The following is a 21,797-nucleotide window of genomic DNA, read 5'->3' as shown; positions in this document are numbered from 1 at the left end:
GGGTTAAACAAATCGATAGTCTTAAAAATCTTCGGAACAACAGAATTCGGAAATGTATTGAAACGGTGCTCCGTTCGTCAAAGCACGGCCAACGTTCCGGAAATATCGGATTGTTCGAAATAAGGTATTTTAGAAACGACCGGGAACTGTTTATAAACTTTTCCATTTCTGCCCTTGCATTGACGTGATTAAAAGTTCCGCCATCAGTCCCAAGTCAATTTTATTTTCAAAATGCCTCCACGTTGCGACAACACGTTTTGCTTTCCTCGAACCCTTCACGGTGGAGTATTTCTTTCTATAAATTCGGACGCTTTCGTTGCCTGCCCCCAACGTGACAGGCATGAGCGATGGAAAAAAAAAAAAAAACCCAAGGTTGCTCGAGGGGCGAAGTGATTTTCCGTTGAGCGAGTCCGCATCGATGAGCAAATCCGAAATATTCTCGCCCGCTTGGCACGCACATGTTGTGGCTCTTTCCTGTGCCGCAGCAGAAATCATGCGCGCAACAAGACCTCCGTTAGTGCTGTTCAAGGTCTTCAAGCTGGAGGAAGAATGCGAACATAACGGGTCACCTCAAGTCATAACGGATCGGGAGGAAGTCGCTGAGCAGCGGAGTGTGAGGGAACCCTGGAAGGTTGCCAGGCGCCGTAGCGAACCAGTGACATTAAGGCACTTGTAAGTTCAATCATCAGTGGCTAACAGTGGGCCCCAATCATTGGTAGCGGACCGTCAAACTAAGGTTAAGTTGCACTAGCAACAGTTAGGGTTCACGTGTATAATATTATGCAAATGAATTGCGCTTCTCAGTTTTCACTCGTTTGGGCTTCCCCCGCTTATTCACAACACGAAGATGGCGCAGTTCTTGCGGTTTAACGAGTTATTGCACTGTACTAGTTTCGAAAGTGGACCGATTTCAGATAAAATGGTGACCCCATACAGAACAGGTTCGCCCTCACTGCCGCAGGGTATCCGCTGACTCGGATCGATGTTGAGACAACGCTGACCAGTTTAACCACTTCTACCGTGTCACAAGTTGCCGCTAACTAGTTGTGCGAGTTATTTTGTGTTCAATGTTTCCTGGCTGCGATGGGACTGCCACGAATCGCAAATGGCTTTTCAAATACTTCACGAAATTCTTCGCTCCTTCTGTCACGAGAAATAGAAGGCCGAATGACGCCAGTGGAATTTTTTTTTGCATCACCCACTGAATATAATAATATAACCGGAAGAAAAAGAGGGGAAAGAAAAGAAAAAAGAATAAACCAATTACTCTTTGAATTTAGCCATTCTCATTGCCTCCACCACATTGGGAAGCAGCTTATTCCAATGTTCGAAATCCCGCTCCCATGGAAGGATTTTACGAAATTTATCTTTCCGTTATTCCCTGATTTTTATATTTTTCTTTTGTCTCACTCTACAAGTCAAAACAGATCTTCCTCATTTTACTTATTTTTTTATTATTATTAAACGGCTAATAACAAAAACAAAACTCCATCAAACATGCCAGAGGGTACAGCTCCGAAGTAGACTTGGAGTATGGAGGTCATAAATGAACTTCCTAATAAAGCAACTGTTCGTCTTGATAACTTCCCTCTTTTCATTGCAAAAATCAGCAGCCCTTACATTATTGAGGTGTTGCATCACACTTTCACTCAAAGTGGTACTCTCCCCTGTATATGGAACAGATACATAGTCGGGCCCATTCCCAAAATAAAGAAACCAAAAAACGTCAGACTATTGACCTATAGCCATAAGTTGCAATTTTTGAGAAACCCTTCTCTCACCTCTCACCCTACACTGCTTCGGGCATCGTCCTCTACTCCTACACTCCGTCTTATCTGGAAGATCAACTGTCGCAAATCTCCTTGAGACCTTTTTCCGGATGCAGAAAGCTCTCAACAATAAGGAACAACTCAATATTATCTTCCTAGACATATCCGCAGCTCTTGATAATATCTCGATAACGGCTTTGAAACAAATTTTATCTTTCTACTTCAGTACAAGGCAATCTTCTGAATATTTTTGTAGCATTCTGAAGGAAAGACTCCTCATAATCTGTAATGACGATTTGCCCATCACTCCATTTTTCAAGGAGTGCCACAGGGAGCCGTTCTCCCCTCACTTTTATTTGCTGCAGCTCTGGAACCATTTTTTGCATCCCATAAAGACAACTTTATTACATATGCTGATGACCTGAAATTCTTCGTCAAATTTAAAGATCTACAAAAGTTAAGCAAACAAATCAACGAGACAATAACAGAATAAATGAACTGGAACATTACTTCGATTGTACTGGACTACGTTTAAACCCAAGCAAATCCGCCCAGATGACAATTAGAAAAAAAAAAGAGCAGGAACAATATCTCTATGCTAGCAAGCAGATGCGAAGTTTTAAAGATTAAATCGCACGTAGACCTTGGCCTAAAATGGGATGAGGGACTAACATTCTCCGAGCACTTTGATTAGATCGATGCAAAAACATATGCAGCGCTCTGGGCTCCCAAACAGGAGTTAAAAAACAGATCTTGTTAAAAAGTATATCTTGAAATGTATACTTCCCATCCCACTGTATGCGTCACAGATTTGGTCCTCTGCCCCACCAAGCAACATGAAAGCGTTCCTTAGTATTGAATACTGGCTCTAAAGATGGCTGAACAGGAACTCGAACCACCCATTTACTATCTCTAGAGCCATCCTAGTTTCCAATCTCAGCATTGAAACAGACAATCAACGCAAGAAACATTTTTACAATACCCCAACTGATAACAGAAGATTAGACGTTCCCAGATTGGCGACTTGTTTCACTATCGTTGAGAAGCCATCAGAATTGAAGTAGGACATCCTCTTCAAAGCAACTTAAACCTGGAAAGCCTAAGTCGCTTTTTTTCCAGCAAACATCATAGTACTCTTCAATCACTAAGAATTGAACCAGAAAAGCTCTGTAACGAAAAAGCCTGCAGATTGAAAGTCTTTGCTGAATCCTGTCGTCTTGTGCAACTGTAGTGCACAGCCACTCGGTTCAAAAACTGCATTTAATTTTGATCCTTTTCACTATATCTTCTCATTATTCTAAACGTCGACCTAAGATGTCAAAATTTGAATTATTCGATGATGTCAGAGATGCCAAAATTTTAAATATTCTATTATAAAATCATAGAAATCTTTATTGCAATAATAGTAATACAATGGATACATTGCAATAAGCCCTTCACGGCCACAAGGGCAGGGATTAACAGCAATATTACAATATGTAAGAAAAAGAAATTAATAAATTTAAATATAAAAATACATATGTGAACGAATAAAAAGTAAATACAGCTCAACACTCAAAGTATAATACAATTATAAACTTGCAGTTTTCCACCTATACAATTATAGGTGGAAAACTGCAAGGTTGGTTGGTAAGCCATCTTCATGTCATATTGCTGGATTGCGGCGTTAAGGCGAGCTTCAAGGAGAAGAATCAGGGACAGGGAAGTACAATTTATGGATGCGGCGTCTGTACTCCTTATCACTAGAAAACTTATTGAGGTCAGCATCCAAAGACTGGGCACATGAAAGTAGCTGATATGGCAGAAACCTATCGGATAGGTGGAGACGGCTGAGATGTGGGCATAGGGTTGGAGTCGCTCTGAGGGACTCTCCAAGAGCACAAGTCCCAGAATGATGGTGCCGAGATCATTCCAGTGATCATTTTTACAGTTGTGGTAAGGCATTTCACCCTAATCAGCGTGGGAAGCCTGTGAATTTTTATCAAACTGGCCATTTCAGTTGTCCTTAATTGTGGAGGAAGTTTGTTTATGGCCCATTTTTAAGAGCCAAAACTCAGAAAAGAGTGGTCGAATTGTGCGAGGGGCGGCAGATGCCCATACTTCTGCAGCATATAGAAGCGGAGAGTCTACCGTGCTTTTTATATATCTTCTGGTGGTCGTAACTTCATTAATATAATGCAAATGCTGTTTGGCCCTCCATCGGAGTCCAGCTGCCTGGGTGAGCAACTTCTCCATGTGGTTACCAAAGCAGAGCTTAGGATCAAAAACAACCCCCAAATCAGTATGTTTCTTGACGATGGGAAGAGGGGAATTACATAGTGTTGGCTGAATATAGGAAGTCGTTTTCTTTAGTGAGAATATCATAAATAATTCAGACTTTTTAGTCCAAACTGGTTGAAGTAGATTGCAAATTCCAGGAGTATATTGTTAATTGATGATGTTATCATGATAAGATCATCATGTGGAGAAATCAGTGCGAGGAGTTTCATATCATCAGCATATAACATAGAGTATCATGCCTGGACTCAACAAGCGGCGAGATAAGCGCTGTAAATAAGAGGCGGGATAAGACACCACCCTGTGGCACGCCTGAAGAGACACATCGCTCGTGTGTTTGGCCGTAGACAGTAAGCCGGGTCCTTCTATTTTGAAGGAGTGAAGTGAGAAACTGTGGAGCGTCTCCCTTGATTTGATAATGGTCTGAAAGTAGCTTCAGCACGTATTCCAAAATTCTGTATTCAGCCTTTCAGGGCGACTGTCCAATGAACTTTGTAACCTTTTGCTCATGGGTCCGCTTCACCTTAGAATGCAACTCTTCCCCCTTCTAGCGAATGGCTGTCCCAGGGGTGTCTCTTCAACAGGGAAATAAATTGATGATAATAATAATAATAAATTTCCAATGCAAATAAAAAAAAAAGTAAATGTACATAAAATGAAGAAAAAGCAGTAAATTGAAATCTACAAGTAAAAATTAAAATGTAAAGGGGGATGAGTCGGAGTGAAATGAAGAGGTAGGAAAAAATTGAACCCTGGTATTCCTTCACTCTCATTAGAGAAGCAGAGTCAGAAATTGAGAGAAAAATCAATTTTAAGGTTCAGGTAACGAATGCGGGTTAGCAATTTCAGTTTCCTCTTGAAGTGTCCAGGGGTATCGAATATCTCGGGATTTGCTTTGTTAATTGATCTTGCAGGCGTGTTGTAGAAGTTGTATCCATAATTAGTTCTCGCATAGGATGGTTTTAGCATTAAATGGTTTCTTAAAGCTCTTGTCTGTGCGTTGAAGTTTATTTGTGAGACGAGATGAGGGCAATTCAGGGTACTATTTAATAGCTGGTTACGAGGGAGTAAGTCGGCTTTATCTCTTCTTTCTTCCAGCGTTTCAAGGGCAAAGAGTCCAAACACCACTCTTGGTAGGATTTCTTATTGTATTCAAGGCCACTTTTGAAGCAAACGTACTGGATTGCTCTTTTTTGAATATTTTCAATTTCTAATTTTTGGTAAGCTCCATGTGGGGACCAGACCTGTGAGACAAATTCTGGGGCTGGTCTAACAAATTTTGTAAAGAAAGATGAATAGTGCCAATTGATCGAAGTCTCGGTTAACTCTTAAGTAAACCTAACTTTTTGCCAGCTACCCTCCCAATGCTTGAGACATGGACACCAAAGGAAAGTGATACCCTTTGGCAGGACTAACTTTTTTGATGCTTATTGTTGATTCAATAAGAAATATTAAGGTTTGTGTGCGCGCGTGCGGAAACAGGTGACTTGGAAGGCATTTGGTGAACATGAATCCTACACTGATCCAAGGATTAGTGTAGGATTCATGTTAACCAAATGCATAACCACTTGTTCAGTTTTTCAGTTCCCACCTTCACATTAAGTTGACAATTTGAAGGTCCAGTTAATTGTTAGATTCCTCTGGTTGCCTGTAGAGGGAATAGAGTTCTTGTGTGTGTATGTGTATATATGTAGAGAGAGAGAGAGAGAGAGAGAGAGAAAGAAAGAAAAAGAATCACTTGCTATGCTGGTCCACTCTGAGGACTGACAGTTTACGACAAAACCCCTGTTTCCTATTTGTAATTAGCCAGCCAACCAATTCTAGCTTCTTCCAGTTAATATTGCGGTCTTCCATGTGGGACTGCATCAAAAGCTATACTAAAGTCTAGATACATAAAGTAAAATCTTGAATCCAACTGTTTAATGATTACGTCACGGTAATTTTCGGGGTTGGTCAAGCACGACCTCTTGACCCATGCTGGAACTGTGGGAAGTGGGTCTTTGTTTTATCTTAATTCATTTAATTATTACTATATTTAAATATCTTTCAAATACCCCTATTTACCTTGGAACTACAAATGGTAGTGATATTTAAGTTGCAATTCAAACAAAAGGAATCCTCATCTCCTCCAAGGCCCACAAGCTATCTGATTGAAATAATATCCTCTCTCAGAAGATTCTGGGCAACAAGGATTTTCTTATTTTCCCCTTTCCAAGATGAGCTTCGGTGATTTACTATAGGACTCTGTGTATTTCTCTTGAATTATGGGACATTCAGTATTGTAACTACAAGAGATTTTATTTCCAATATCAAAATTTACACATAATATTATAGCATTCTCAAAAAAAAATGTGGAAATACCTTTGCCACTTTCCTGCTCAAAAGGTGTACATAAATCGCCACTCCAAGTAAAGCAAATCTAGCTCCTGAACAAAATATCTTTTCAGTATTTGAACATACGCATATATAAATAAGTTAATGTCTATCTTTTGTTATTTTTCTGGCCTTCTCAGGCTAAATTACCAACTCGTTGGCTGCTATTTCCTTAGCCAAAGAGCCAGTTATCTTTTGTTATGCTCAGCAATACACAATTTATTGAGAACTTATGTATACACTGGTGTTCAAAGAGTTAATCACCCCTTAAAATTGCAATTATCGTCCGAATAATATAGGTATATGGAAATATTTCTTACAGAGTTGCAGTCATTCCTTGCTTGTGTCAGGATGGCGAGTTACATGCAGTTGACGCCACGAAGAAAGAGTTGCAGTCATTCCTTGCTTGTGTCAGGATGGCGAGTTACATGCAGTTGACGCCACGAAGAAAGAGTTGCTTTAGGTGAAGAAGGATATTTTTCCAGTCATATTGCTAATAGTGTCTTGTAATCAGTATCAGTCCACAGTGAGTAGGTTTCTTTCCAAACTGAAGAATACTGGTTCTGCTGATAAGGAAAAAAGGAACCGGACGCAAATGAATCTCAACGTCAAATTAGGACCGCGTTTTGAAGCGCTTACGCCTTAAAACCCGTAAAGCTTCTTAGTCTGAGCTGAAAAGAGAATGAAGAACATACAGGAGTAGTAGCAAGTACAGTAACAGTCAGAAGAGCTTCTTCAAAAATGGACTTGTCGTCCTAAGAAGAAGCCCCTCCTCATAAAAAAAAATGAAAAAGGCCCGATTACTTTGGTGTAAGGAGCATGTCAAATGGACCCACCCCCCAGCGGTGCAATGAGTTATTTTCTCGGATGAGAGGAAATTGAACCTGCATGGTTCTGATGGGAGACAAACGATTCCTCTGCTGTAGACGTGGTGAAGAATCCCATCCAGACTGTATGGTGTGTGTACAGTGAAAATCCCTACCAGCACCCCAAATGATACGGGGGTGCATTTCGTATCACCTGCACTTTATGAAAGGTTCCGTCTGGCTGACAATAGACACCTGGCTATATTGGAAGGCAAATTGGTGCTAACCATTAGAGACCATTTCAATCTGCCAAGTATCTTTCAGAACGACTCTGCTCCTTGTCATCGGGCAAGTGTAAAGAGGCACTTCTGTAGTTACTTTCTGCATTTGAGGTTACATTTGATACATGTGAAAAAAATGGTTGGACAAAATGGTCCATTACAACTGTTAGCTGGCCAGGAAACAGCCCGGCCGGACCTGAATCCTATGGAGAACTGTTGGCATTGTGTGGAATCTGCAGTTGCCAGAAAGAAACCAAAGGCCCTTCGTGAACTTCATAATTGGTGTTTGGAACCACAAACTATCAGTTGATTATCTTCAGAAATTGATCTCGACGGTGTCGTCAGGGCCAGAGGTGAGTGGTTCAACTAAATATTAGTTCGCATCTGGAGAACTTTTCATTTTGTTTTCCATTTAAAATGATAAATTGAAGCAAACTGAGGGCTTCTGATAACATTGCAGCGAAAACTGTTGTACAAAGGGTGCAAATGCTCATTTTGGAATATTTTGAAAGCACCTGTCAAATATTAGTTAGCTTTTGCCTTAACTGTTAATAAATATCTTTCGTTTATATTTCTATTTGTGTCGTTAATGTAACCTAACACCGCGAAAGGGGGTTAGAACTGTGAAATGTGCCCCCGAGATCTATAATTGATGTTTACTTAGTACCTCTATATAAAGAATAAAATTATTATATGCATAAATTTGTATTATGAAATGTAATTTTTATAATTATATTATTGTAATAACTATCATATAACACACACACATAATGGGATCTAACAGGCAGAAAACTGAGTGATTGTTCAGGGGTGCCGCAAAATAAAATAAATTCCTCAGGGTGCCGTTATTAAAAAAAGGTTGAAAATCACTGCTCCAACGACTCTCCTCAAACAATGAACCCTTGCATGATGCAAGAGTTGATTAAGCGTGCGTGTGCATATATATTTACGTAACCTTAACCACATCAATACTAAACTAGAACACAAATCTTACTCTTAACCTAAGATTGCTCTTTGTACACGTAGCGTTACAAAACCTTCGTTCTAACGGTTCTAAAAGGAAGGAAGGACAAACATGCTCTCGTTCAACACTTTCTCACTCTTCCTATCTAAAAAGTCAAGTGCAGCCATTATCAACCCACTGCAGGATGGAAGCCTCCTCAACAATTCATGCTGAGGGAAATGGACCATAATCTGCCACGCTGGTCCAGTGCGGGTTGGCAGATCGACCGTATTCAGCAGGCAGGGGCTTGAACCCCGGTCTACTCAAGAGCGTGTGCTACTGCATTCCCGCTCCTGCCCACTCGGCTACGGAGGCGCCTTACCACTGTTTATTTTCTGTAATGACGTATACAGCTGGACCTATCAATCCTACGTATTTGCTACCTACAAAACAGATTCAATATCTCGAGGCCTTACTTTCTCTGCCTTTCCTTTTCTCCTGCCTCCAATTGGCGATCCTTAACTCTTGGGCTTTCCTATGCTTCTTTTCGGCTTCCTTCCTGGGTCTTGCTTATTGGTCCACTAGGCATACATCTCTGGAGTCGCTCTTGCACCGCATTTCTTGCTAGTTCTTTCAATAAAACAAAGCCCTTGCTTCTGGAACACTCCTCTGTCCATCCAATTAGACTCTTCACACTTTCTAGCAACTATCTTCACTTCTCCGCACTTTACACTTAAGCACCTGCACTTCTCATAACATTTTCTTTCTTAACCTTTTCCCTCACTTTCCTACTATTAATTACCCGCTGAACTGCACCAGCCCTTTTCTCACTCCCATCAAAATTATTTCTCCCCGCACTTTACATTATTATTATCTCTTCATCTTATCCATCTCTCTCTAACCCTCCAAGTTCCATCAGAACTTTCTTCCAACCGCATATAAAATCTCTTCCCCCCCTCTCTCTCGCGCTTCTCCTTTTTCTTCCTACAGTCCCTCCTTTTTCTAGACCAATCACCAACAATTTCTCTTTCAGCATCTATTTTCTTATTCGTCTTCGCCCTTAACGTGTCCTGTATGGCTGGGCCAACCTTCCCTCATCACCCATGAATCAGATGACATAACAGGGCTGACAGTGGAGGAACCAGTAGCAGGAAGTGATCACGGAGTTCTACGGTGGATGATGACGAGAGAGGTAGCAGAAGTAAAAGGCAAAGGAATGGGTTTTAATTTCAGAAAAGGAAATTACGATGCCTTAAGGTACTACATGGCCTCTATTAACTGGGTAGATATCGCGCAGAGAATGAATACAATTGAACTGTGGTACGCTTTTAAAACATTAATCACAGATGCCTTGAATGCGTATATACCATTAAAAAAATACTCCACGAGAAGGGTTCCAAGTTGGATGAATAGTGAAGTTGCCACATTACTTGAGCAGAAAAAGGTGGCATGGAAAAGGTACAGAGCAATAAAAAGTACTGAAGCCTATAACAGCTACAAGGTGGTGTGTAATAGAGCCACAGAAAAGGTTCGACAGGCAAAGGCAGTTTATGAGAAATCACTAGCACACAGAGCAAAGAGGGGGGATAAAGAATTCTTCACATATATAAATGCCAAGAAGAGCAGGACAAACCAGATCGGACCTTTACGTAAGGGAAAGGGGATAGTAATAAATACACCAGCTGCCGTTGCAGATGAACTCAACAGTTATTTTGCATCGATATTTACAAATGAAAAGCCTTTTGTGGCAATGGGAAATTGTGGGAGCGAAGTTAAAAAATGTAATTAATGATATTGAAATTTCGAAAGATTATTTAATGAAAAACCTTTCGAGCCTACAGACCAGTAAGGCTCCTGAAGTTGATGGGATATACCCTATAATCTTAAGAGAGGCGGCAAGCGAGTGCATTGAACCACTGAGGCTGGTTATGCGAGCATCACTGGACTCTGGGGAGATTCCCTTGGATTGGAAAAGTGCAAATGTATCTCCCATACATAAGGTGGGCTATAAAAGTGAAGTTGAAAATTATCGACCTGTCAGTCTGACTTCAGTAGTAGGGAAAATCATGGAGGCAATGATCAAGGGTGGAATTCAGGATCATTTGGATCGAATTGAAATTCTCAAGGATACCCAGCATGGTTTTGTAAAGGGAAAATCATGTTTAACAAATCTGGTTCGCTATTTCGAAAGGGTCACTCACGAGCTGGATTTAGGGAATAATTTCGACATTGTTTATTTAGATTTCAGCAAAGCTTTTGACTCAGTCCCACATGAGCGGTTGCTTTATAAGCTGGAACAGGTTGGAATTACTGGGAAAATCCTTAGCTGGATAGAAGGATGGCTTCAGGGCAGGAGGCAGAGGGTTGTGATAAATGGCTATTATTCAGATTGGGTTGATGTAAGAAGTGGGATTCCCCAAGGATCAGTATTAGGACCACTGTTGTTTTTAATTTTCATAAACGACATTGATGAAGGGATAGAGGGTGTGATGTCTAAATTTGCAGATGATGTTAAAATTGGTAGAGTAGTTAATGATCACTGTCAAGCTGAGCTTCTTCAGAGAGACCTAGATAGACTTCAGGAATGGTCAGAAAAATGGCAGCTATGCTTTAATCCAACAAAGTGTAAGGTATTAAACCTGCGAAACTGTAATCCCAAAATAACTTATTCACTTGGTGGAGTTCAACTAAACCCAGTACTGAAGGAAAGGGACTTGGGTGTTACGATACGGTCAGACATGAAATTCTCTGAGCATTGTAAACAGGTTGCTAGGAAGACCCATGGTGTCCTATCGATGATCTATCGAACTTTTGCAAGTAGAGATAGGGACGTGATAATCCCATTATATAAGGCTTATGTTAGACCACACTTGGAATACTGTGTTCAAGTGTGGAGACCGCACCTAAAGAAAGACATCGAGCTTCTTGAAAGGGTGCAAAGAAGAGTAACTCGCCTGGTGAGATCGGCAAAAGGGCGTCCTTATGAAGAAAGACTTCGAATATGTGGGTTGCAGAGTTTGGAAACTAGACACCTTAGAGGAGATTTGATTGAGGTGTTTAAGGCTCTGAGAGGCATCAGTAAAATGAATGAGGACGAAATTTTCAAGATTATAAATGATGCTAGAACTAGGGGACATAAATTCAAGTTACGGGGGGAAATGTTTAGATTGGACTGCAGGAAGTTTTATTTTAGCCAGCGAGTTATAAATTACTGGAATCAGTTGCCTTCATGGGTTGTGGAGTCCGACAGTTTGGGGAAATTCAAAGGTCATCTGGATAGTACTTTCTGGTAAGGGAAGCGCATGGGATGATAGGTTTAATTTCCTTATTATTTATTTTTTATTTTTTTTATGTATTAATTATTATTTAGTTATTTATTTAATTTATTTTTTGTTTTTATCGTTGTTTTGTTCGGATTTTTTTTTTTTTTTTTTTTGGCTGGTGCAGCATAAGCCATAGGCTTTCTTGCACCATGCGGCCGTTACTAATTCCCCAGAAGTACAAGCGATGTTTTCGGAGCTGAATCGGCCACTTTTCTTGATGGTCGGTCTCCTTTAATCCCTTCCATTTTTTTTCTACGCTCTTCGCCAGACCTAGCCGCCCTTCAGTTTTAAAACGTACTCAGGACCGGTGTCTTAATAGCTACCCGAAACTTAAGGTGTCTGCCATTACCAGAGTACAGCGTCCGTTCAATTTCGGGTAAACCGCCCTGTTCTCCCGCAGTAACCCTTCTTTGTTTATATTTTCTCCTGGACCTGTTTCCTTTGAAAAGCTGTAATGCGTCCCCATATCAGAAGAACACCGACCGTCTTTCGATATGTGCTCTCTCTCTCTCTCTCTCTCAAACAGTTTTATAGAATTTATTGAAAACAAAATATTTAAATTCCGACAGAAAAATAATAGGGTGTAAGACATGCATCTTGCAGAACTATTTGAGAATGAGATGGTCCGAATCGTATCCTTCGAGTAAGATGAAATTAAAAAACCACGAGAATTTTAAGAATATGTGGCAGAAAAAGTCAATCGGATATTGTAAAATACTGTATGCAGGGGTGGCCAACTTAATTTGTGATGGATCTACTTTTTTCCTTCAAAATGTGCCGCGATCTACCATCTCAAAAACTTCATTGCACAAATCGAGGGATGACTGTATATTTAAAATTCGTCATGATCGACAGAAATTAAATCCGCGATCGACTCGTTGGCCTGTATAGATTAGGAGGAGAGAGTAGATGCTACAATAACCATCGATGTTTTGTGGCATCCGTGGGTGTAAATGCACGAATATACCAGATCGTATTCTCATGCTTTCGTTTTCACACCTGCAGTGCAAGAAAGTAACCTCGGCAATCCCTTCGGAGACACCAGGGCCTTGTTGAAAATGTTAACTGGAGCTAGGTGGAAGTAGGGTCGAAATAAATAATAAAAATAAAGTCGATATAGTGATCATAATTGAAAACTATATATCGATATATTGCAACCAAAAGGTCTATATTTAACGTACATCGAAAGTCTATTAGATTTAATTGCTTCGTCCACCGAGAGACCAGAAGCCGTAGTCCTTCGGGGAAGGTGATATAGAAAAAAAGGGATCTTTCATCCGAGTGCCCCACAGGTCGGCGAATGGAACTCCAGTTATTTGTTGAGGTAAGTCGCTGCTCCGAAGAAAATTAATGGGATTGCTCTCGTTCGGTTTAATGCGTTTTCCAAGTGCTCAGTTCTGGTGCCGTTCCTGGAAGAAGAGTGTTGGACCAACGACCTTCTCCTCGATAACATCGAGTTGCTACCGTCTTGATTTTCGCAGCTAGTCGAGCAACGAAACCCGAAGCTGTCCTTCCTACTTTGTGGAACGCGCTAATTAAGAGCCTTCGGGCACGGAACAGCAACCTTACTCGGCCTTGAAGGAAAGTAAAGCGCGTTCTGTATTCCACGAATGCAGACCCCCCAGGAGATAATCCTTTGTTCCCAGCGACGAATGTTAACGCAGGAGCAGTGCGGCTAGCGGAAGAGTGGTTTTATGGGCAAGTCGGTGGATTGGGCAGTCATACGTTTGCTGCCACTAAATTATCCATAAATTGGCTCCCGCAGTTTATGTCGTGAAGGTAGAAGAAATACGATCTGGCCGTGGTACTCGAAAACCCCTTTTTTACGCAAAACTTGCCTTCCGCCGATACTCCAAGCGCCAATGAGTGACGCGGGCACGAGAGCTTCCCTGTAAGTTTCGAAATGGCCAGACTGCAAGGGGAGAGAAACGCGAATCACGAAAATGGACGAGATTGGGACTCGGCGCTGTCCTTCGTTCAGTTGAAGAACCGCGCACAAAGCGGCTCCTGCAGAATCAGCCAAAAATGAATGGGTGGAAAACAGTGGAAACGGATTCTGAGTGGAAAACACAGCAGCTGTCGTGATGGCACGACACCGAAGATTCTCAGTTAATTTTTTTATTTAAATTTTAGATATTCGGAACTGACGCCGAACAAGAGAACTTACAAGGGTGAGGCTATTTCTTACGTTAAAGGTAAGAGCAATTAATTATGAGGAACGAGGGATAATTCTCGATTGAAGCATATTCTCCGCTGGAATCGCCACATAAATAAACGAGTTTTCTGTTGATACTCGGGGGCGACCACGTAAGGTGGCAGGAGTTCACAAAATAGCGAAAATAAAGAACATCGCCGTATTTAGTAGTCAGCTCGGCTTTAAAATTAAAGTTGCTGCCTCTTAAAAATCTGATTGTGGCCCTGATGACAGAGGTGAGCAGTTCATCTAGATAACCTCTGGCCCTGATGATACCGTCGAGACATTGACGAGATCAATTTCTGAAGATAATCAACTGATAGTTCGTTGATCCAAACACAAATTATGAAGTTCACGAAGGCTCTTTGGTTTCTTTCTGGCAACTGCAGATTCCACACGATGCCAACTGTTCTCTATAGGATTCAGGTTCGGCCGGGCTGTTACCTGGCCAGCTAAGAGTTGTAATGGACCGTTCTTCCAACCATTTTTTCAAATGTTAACAAATGTAAACGCACTACTGTCGAACCTTTAATGCAGAAATGAAGCTAAAATAGCTACAGAAGTGCCTACTTACACTTTTCGCTCTCCGATGACAAGGAGCAGAGTCGTCCTGAAAAATGCAGTTACTTGGCAGGTTGAAATGGTTTCTAATGGTTGCAGCAATTTGCCTTCCAATATAGCCACGTATCCATTGGCAGCCAGAAGGAACCTTTTATGAACGCCAGGTGATACCAAATGCACTCCATATCATTTGGGGTGTTGGTAGGAAATTTCACTGTACACACCATACAGTCTGGATGGTATTCTTCACCACGTCTCGTTTCTCTCCCATCAGAGCCATGCAGGTTGAATTTTTTCTCATCCCAGAAAATAACTGACTTCCACTCCTCGGGGGTTAATTTGACACGCTCCTTACACTAAATTAATCGGGCTTTTTAAATCTTTGGTGTGAGGTGCGGCTTCCTTCTTAGGACGACCTCTTCTTAAGGCATAAGCACTTCAAAATGTGGTCCTGTTTTGGCGTGCAGACCTGGTTTGTGTCTGGCTCCTTTTTTCTTATCAGCAGAACCAGTATTCTTGAGTTTGGAAAGAAATCTACTCTCTGTTGGCTGATTACAAGACACTAAGCAATATGACGAAAAGGCGTCCTTCCTCTTCTTGTGAACTGCACGTAACTCGCCATCCTGACACAAGCAAGGAATGACTGCAACTGTTGCAGAGCGTGCTTATATAGCCGAAAGTAACAGCTGATGCAATATTACGTCATCACCTACGCGTGTCAATCTTATCTGATGCAATCTGTAAGAAATATTGCCATATACTTGTTATTCGGACGACAATTACAATTTTAAGGGATGATGCACTTTCTTTGAACACGCGTGCGTACACCGCTCTGAAATGCGGTCCTTCGCATCTGCCTCTCAGTGTAGCAGATTCCTGACGAGGGAATATTGGATTCGGCGGTGGCTCAACCGGCCGTAAGGGGGGAGGATCTTCTTTCTCTATCTCGAAATCTATTCTTCTAGTCAATCTAGCCATGGTCCTAGATGTACACCCTCCTAGCCCACTAGGAGGGTGTACAAAATTTATTATACATTTTGAATAAAGGCTGTTCAGGGGGTGAACCTAAGGTGAATAAACAGATGATAACAATAATAAATTTACCGCCGGTCACTTTAGCGTTGTAAGATGTAAAATCTTACAAATATATTATTATATAGAAAAGTGAGATTTATTTAAAGTAAAACTTATAATATGGCAATATGGGGGAGCGAAACCATATTACTAAGATCACTGGCAAGGATTAAATTAGACAACGTCTATACAAGGGGAGCGATAACTGAAAAACTATTAGCAACCTGGGTAAACTCGACTCCAGGCAAACCAGAACAATAGAAACCAGTAGGAACTGCTATTAGTAGAAGGTGTCAACTCTGGTAAACAATGGCGCGGTGGACCATGTGCTGTCGGGACATTTCTTTAATCTGTGACACCTCGAGGAGAGTCAAGGTAGTGAAAACGGAAGAAATGCTGGGAATTAGATTTAAGACTGGCTCTGGCTGTTGATGATGGCAAGTTTTTAGATCGTGGGAAATTAGTCTGCTACAGTGTAACTATAAGCGGCTGACTTCAAAGGTAGAGACAGCCTGAGAAAGTTTACAAATTTCTTAAAATAAGAAGTTAGATCGAGCAACAAGGAATCAGCTTGAGAAAATAAAATGGGCAAATAACAAGAGAGAGAAAGTTGATAAAATGAGTAAGATCGGTTAAACTGAAAACTAGGGAAGATTTGACATATGTAGGCGGTAGAGAAATTGAGATGAACAAAAAGTGAGTGAACAGGGGGAGACAAAACACAGACAGATCCCCGAGTTGAGTTATGTGGGTGTTTAGGGAAATGGGTTAGTGGGATTCTAAGTTGAGTTTTTTGTTGGTGATAGGGAAAATGAAATAGTCAGCGGACACAGCAGTCGAGATTTTCGTCGAGATAAGTAAAATGAGTTAATAACATGGACAGTTGAGGGTTCTGTTGTGGTAGGAAATATGTGTCAGTTAACAGTTGAGTTTGGTCGAGGTGGGAAAGGAGCAGGGTTGCGCCCTGGGAAGTTTTCTTCTTAAAAAAGTTCTTAATAGGTGGAGCTTAATGAGTTTTTCCTTGTGATAGGTTTTAATAAGGTGGAGAGAAAGGGAGTGAAATCCGCAGAATCAGTAGCCCGAGAGAAGGAGCGAAAATGCGGAATTAGTAGCTCGATGAGAAAGAATGAAGCGGCGAATGGAAAAGATAGAAGTAACCCAAATAAGGTGGAGAAAGAACGCCGGTCCCATGCAGCCAAGAGTTCCTAAAAAAATTATCTGTAGCAAATTCAGGTGTAGCTGATGAAGGAGATCCTCAGTGAGCCAAAAATGGAAGTTTGAAACCACTCCGGAAAGCAAAGGAAAGAAAAAAGATAATAGTAAGTACTGCAAGTTAACAAGGACTGTTAGGGAAACAGTATAGTGATTAATTAATGAAAAACAGAGATAGCACTAGAAGTAAATTGATAGATAAATTATCTCTGAAGTAAATTATATATAAAAAAAATAAATAAATTTTTCTGTTTATACTCCGGGACGACCAAACGGTCAGAGGAGTTATATACTAACAGAGTTAATTAATTCAAAAAGGTTATTGTAAAATGCAAGAGAAACGAAAGATAAGTAATAAAAAAAATTGTTGTTCAGATGATTATAATATGTTTGAGCGATAATAAAGTTTATAGTGAGAATCTTGGAATGTTTTAAGGATAGGTAATTGAATATAGTGTTTGTATTAATGAAGAATTGTTGGTCCAACTGAAAGACTAATAACAAATAGAGACTTTAGGAAAATTAAGATTGGTCTTCAGTGTATTGTAACAGAATGGCGAGAACACAGAGTATAATGATGAAAATAGCGTATTGATTGTTAATATAAGAATAATATATGCAAGGTATCCTTGACTTAACCTTCTATACATATTCCATGTTTTTTTATTCAATTGTATATAATGTTGTATATATGTATGTAAATAACCTTTGTTGTTATTAATCTGAGCTTGTTATTCCTGAACACTCAGCCTTTCCCAAGGGAATTATACACAATTGAGAAGTTCCCACGAATCTGGAATTCTCCTGTAAAGCAAAGTCAGATGCGTAAGTGGGGGAAATAAGAATAAAGTGGACACACACATAATAAGGAACAAAACGAAATAAGAACAATAAAACAATAACTAAATATATAAACAATCATCCTTCTTTTCACCCCCCACAGCGTGTCGGGCCTTCGGCCACTGTGACACACTCCTGGGGTAGGCTTTCAGCAGGGGAATGATAGACTGCAGCGGGTGCAGTCCTGCATCCCTCCTGCGAAACAGTGAGTAGCTGCCGACGTGGGTCTTTTTTTTTTCATCCGATTCAATGTTATCCCGTAGGCGTTCAAATCGGCCATCCCAACTTTTGCACATTTGTGTTCTGAGCTGAACCATTCTCGAACAGCACCACTGATATAGCACGGGGCAGCATTGTGCGCAAACAAAGGTGGGTCTGTGCCGAAGGAATGTGACATCGTAAGGAGCCGTCCAGATTGTTAAGGTTCGTGGATCCCCGAACATCCAGCAGAGATCCTAGCCATGCCATAAGAAAAAGGCAATGACAAGCTCCAGCGAACTTCGTTGTTGGCACGATGCAGTGTTCTCCAGGCATCTTCCATTCTTATCTGTCCTCCATCTGATCGGAATAAGGTGTAGCGAGACGCCATACAAAGAAAGAGTGCTGATTACGGTTGGCGATAGTTCGCTGATGCGCCACCGCTTTCCCAAAAATAAATAAATAAAACGGAGGCTGTGGAGCTCCGTCCGTACAGACCTGAAACGTCGTTGTGGTTGAGGTCTGTGCAAACCTTAAATTGCTGATTTTGCGGGATGTGGGCTTGATAAACATGTTAGAAAAATATTAAACCAAGCGGAAAAAAAATTGGCTTCATTAAACGGCAGACGTACATATTTTAAGATTCTCAGTTCTGTGCTCCTATTCAAGACAACTGTACTCCCTATACTGGAGTTTGCTTCTCCTATGTGGAACCACGCTATGCATACTTGATGCAGCAAATAGAATCGCTGCAGATGAAATGTATCCACTATCTTTCCAGACGTAACCCAATGTTTTACCATTAAATCTTCTATTCGAATCTCTGTTCCTGCTTCAATCTTTGGAAACTCGGCGAACTGTTCTCGATCTAAAACTGTTGTACCGTATCTTCGCTGGTTCAATCTACTTGCTGGATCTTCTCTGCCATATTGATTTTCACGCTCCAGCGGTGGCTACCAGACAGAAGACTACATTCCACATCGGTAACTCTAGATTAATCCACAGGAATAGAGATATCCTTCTTCAAGAGAACATTGTCACTCGTGAACAGGTTTGATGCGGATATGGCTGTGATCAGGAAAGAGTTTCACAGAACTATTTGGAGTAGGTTGACTGGCTAACGGATGAGTTCTGATTTAAAGATGTCGTCATTAATTCGTGTGTACGTGATGTCTCCTACAGCAACTTGCTCACTGCGATTTTCTTCATGGCACTGGACTTGACGTCATGAATACCTTTTATTTATTTCCTTGAATTGGAATTTTCCCGTTTGAAGAACTCTCATTGTACAAAGTGTTATTCTACTATTTATTTTTATGTTTTGTACAATCTTTGTTTTCTTATCTTTTTTTTCTGCTCTGTTATACACTTTAACTGGGCGCATCCCTGTTGTGTATGTTATATGATTAAAAAATATATATAATAAATAAATAATGAAATAAATAAATGTCCAAACATTGTCGCACTAACCCGCCGAATACCTTCTGGTCGCGTGAAATGAGAAACTCTTCGTGGTTTTCGTGGGCGGTGGTGGGCGTGGGGCTTTTATATCCATCTGTAATTTGCGATCAGAACTATTATTCTTATTCAGCTTATTAAGCTCGATTTCACCCTCTGTACAGCTGGATGGCTAGAAGGGTGTATTAATGAAAGTTGCTCTATTCAACGCCCACTTACCACTGCAACTCTTGATGGAGGGGGTTAAATTAATTGGAGAAAGTAGTTATTTCGAGTAAACGAACAAGCATTGGTAAAAACGCGCTATTATTTGGGTCTCATCGGCAGAGCCTGGTTCTGCTTGGTACACATCTGCGCAGTTCTTTATCCTCAGTGGGAAACGAATCGCGATGTGGTAAGGGTGTTGCAAATCTGCTGGCCACTGCTCCGTTCTGAATAAAGCATTGCATTACGATGATTTCAAGCTTCGATCCAATTCACTCCTTTCACGAATACACGATCTGTTGATTATTCCTGTTTAGCAAACGCAAACTAAATAATTGCTTTCAAGATCCCATTGGGAATTTCATGTCTCAGCTTTTAGTAGTTGAAAACAATATTGTGTATTTGAAGTGGTAAAGCTCGCTTTTTTTATTAATTTGCCAGTTGTCTAGACTGCAGTTAGTGTTAATAAAAAAAAAAAAAAAAAAAACCGTAGATGGCTGCGCAGGCAAAACCAACAAGATTAGCCGTGAATCGCAAAATACTGTTCTGCCAAGAAAGATTGCAACGCGTGGAGACCCAATCGAGATATTTTAATCTTTAAAGGGCTGAATAAATGGAATGCCGGTGGCATTCTTATTCTTCCTCGGATTCACCAGCACGTGGGACAAACTCAATCGGTGGTTGCTGGAGAGACTGCGCAAATTCGTTCTCTGCCACAGAAATTAGGACTTCATTGAGGGAACAAATTTCCGTCCGTGTGCTCCGTATGTGGGCAGTTTGAATAAATCCAAACTATTTTTGCGCAGCGAGAATAATTGCAGTAAATGGTGAATAAATTGAAGGAAGTATTCGACCAATCTTTGATCGAGAGCAGCCTTCTTTATTGGCACATGCATTAAAGCTATGGCTTTTTGCTGGACTACAATCGATCCTTGTCCAAAAAATTCTCCTTTGGCCAACATCCAGGATTTCGCCCTCAGCCGGCATGTAGGGTGTACGCCCCCACCCATTTTCTTATATAAATCTTTACGACCATCTCCGTCCTCTCGTTACAACGGACATCCGATCAGTTGATCCGCTAACCGTTGTAAAGGAGTCCGTTCAGTTTGAACCGAATTCAAGTTTAAAGAAGATATTGAGAATGCGAGTTTCTCTCGTTGTCATTTTAACGAATATTGCAGTAAACCACACTAAAGTGTAGCCAGTTATGTATTATTTTTTCTCGTTTGCTTTTCTTTAGCAATGATACTTTTTGATCGATGTTTAGCTTCAGACTGATGCTCGAAATCTTATAACGCGTTTTTGTTTTTTTTTTTTCCCCTTCGTAATGTGGAGCAGGAAGTGAGTTGAAAGAGACTTAAATGAATAAAATAAAATATTGGGGCAGCATCCGAGTACAATGTCTGGAATTCTACAAAGTAACTGTTCTTTTTGCCTGAAGTTTGTCTACGTTGTGTACCGCGCTATAACGCTGTGCTTTTAATCTCCGCCCACCCACCCACGCAGAGTGGGGAAAAAACAAATCTCAATTCGGATTCCGTCGATGGGGAAAAAAACGGGGTTTTTTTTCATACTGCGATCGAATTAGGCGGGGGCTGGCAAGGATCCCCCCCACCCACCGGAAAGTCGAGGTTTTCTTCCAACAGGCAAATCGAGCAGAGAACAAAAGCGGCTTCCAAACAAAATGCTTTTTGGACGAAATGTGTTCTCGCTGGGACAACGCGCAACTTGAAATGCGTGCCAGTTTTTTCTCCGTGGAAGCTATTAATACAACGTATACACGCACGCGCCAGTGATACCGTACATTTGTGAGGGAGATAAGGACGCAACTTGCCCAACCGGAACTCCTAACCCCGTTTATTCCGGTTTCTATAATGGAGCTTAAAAGTTAGAAGCGAATGTGCGAGGCAAACTTACGTGTGGGGATGGCCTTCATTTAGTGAGCGAAAACGCGAGACTTTTTGGAAGCGATTGCGTTTCTTCACCCTTTTCTAAAATTTGTACTTTTTTTTTTCATTTCTTCAACTCCAAGTTGGCTAAAACGGTTTCACGAAGCTTTTTCGCACCACACGATTTTCGCTCGTTTTGAAGCTGCGATGCGGCGTACATCGACTGTGGCCCTTCTTGGATAGCGTGATTCAAAAAAAAAAAAAAAAAAAAAAAAATTAAACTTTTGCGACGAATTTTCAACACGAATAATTTGAATTTATGAGAAAAATGTGAGAACTTTTGAACTTCACGTGTGCAGTCGCGATTATCGAATTTTATAAAACCTATCTGTTGG

General features: G+C 40.8%; 1 protein-coding gene and 1 pseudogene across 1 annotated transcript in view; both read left to right on the top strand.

Annotated features, from left to right (window-relative positions):
* kkv (hyaluronan synthase-like protein kkv) overlaps window positions 1–21,797 on the top strand; it is a 401,584-nt gene that overhangs the window by 83,065 nt on the left and 296,722 nt on the right. The window lies entirely within an intron of this gene.
* On the top strand, window positions 17,485–17,559 carry LOC150075712 (small nucleolar RNA SNORD36; annotated as a pseudogene).

This window comes from Mastigoproctus giganteus, chromosome 13 (assembly GCF_048544385.1).
Source record: "Mastigoproctus giganteus isolate SK-2022 chromosome 13, ASM4854438v1, whole genome shotgun sequence".
Classification (NCBI taxonomy): domain Eukaryota; kingdom Metazoa; phylum Arthropoda; class Arachnida; order Uropygi; family Thelyphonidae; genus Mastigoproctus; species Mastigoproctus giganteus.
This window is presented reverse-complemented; position numbering and strand designations above follow the sequence as displayed.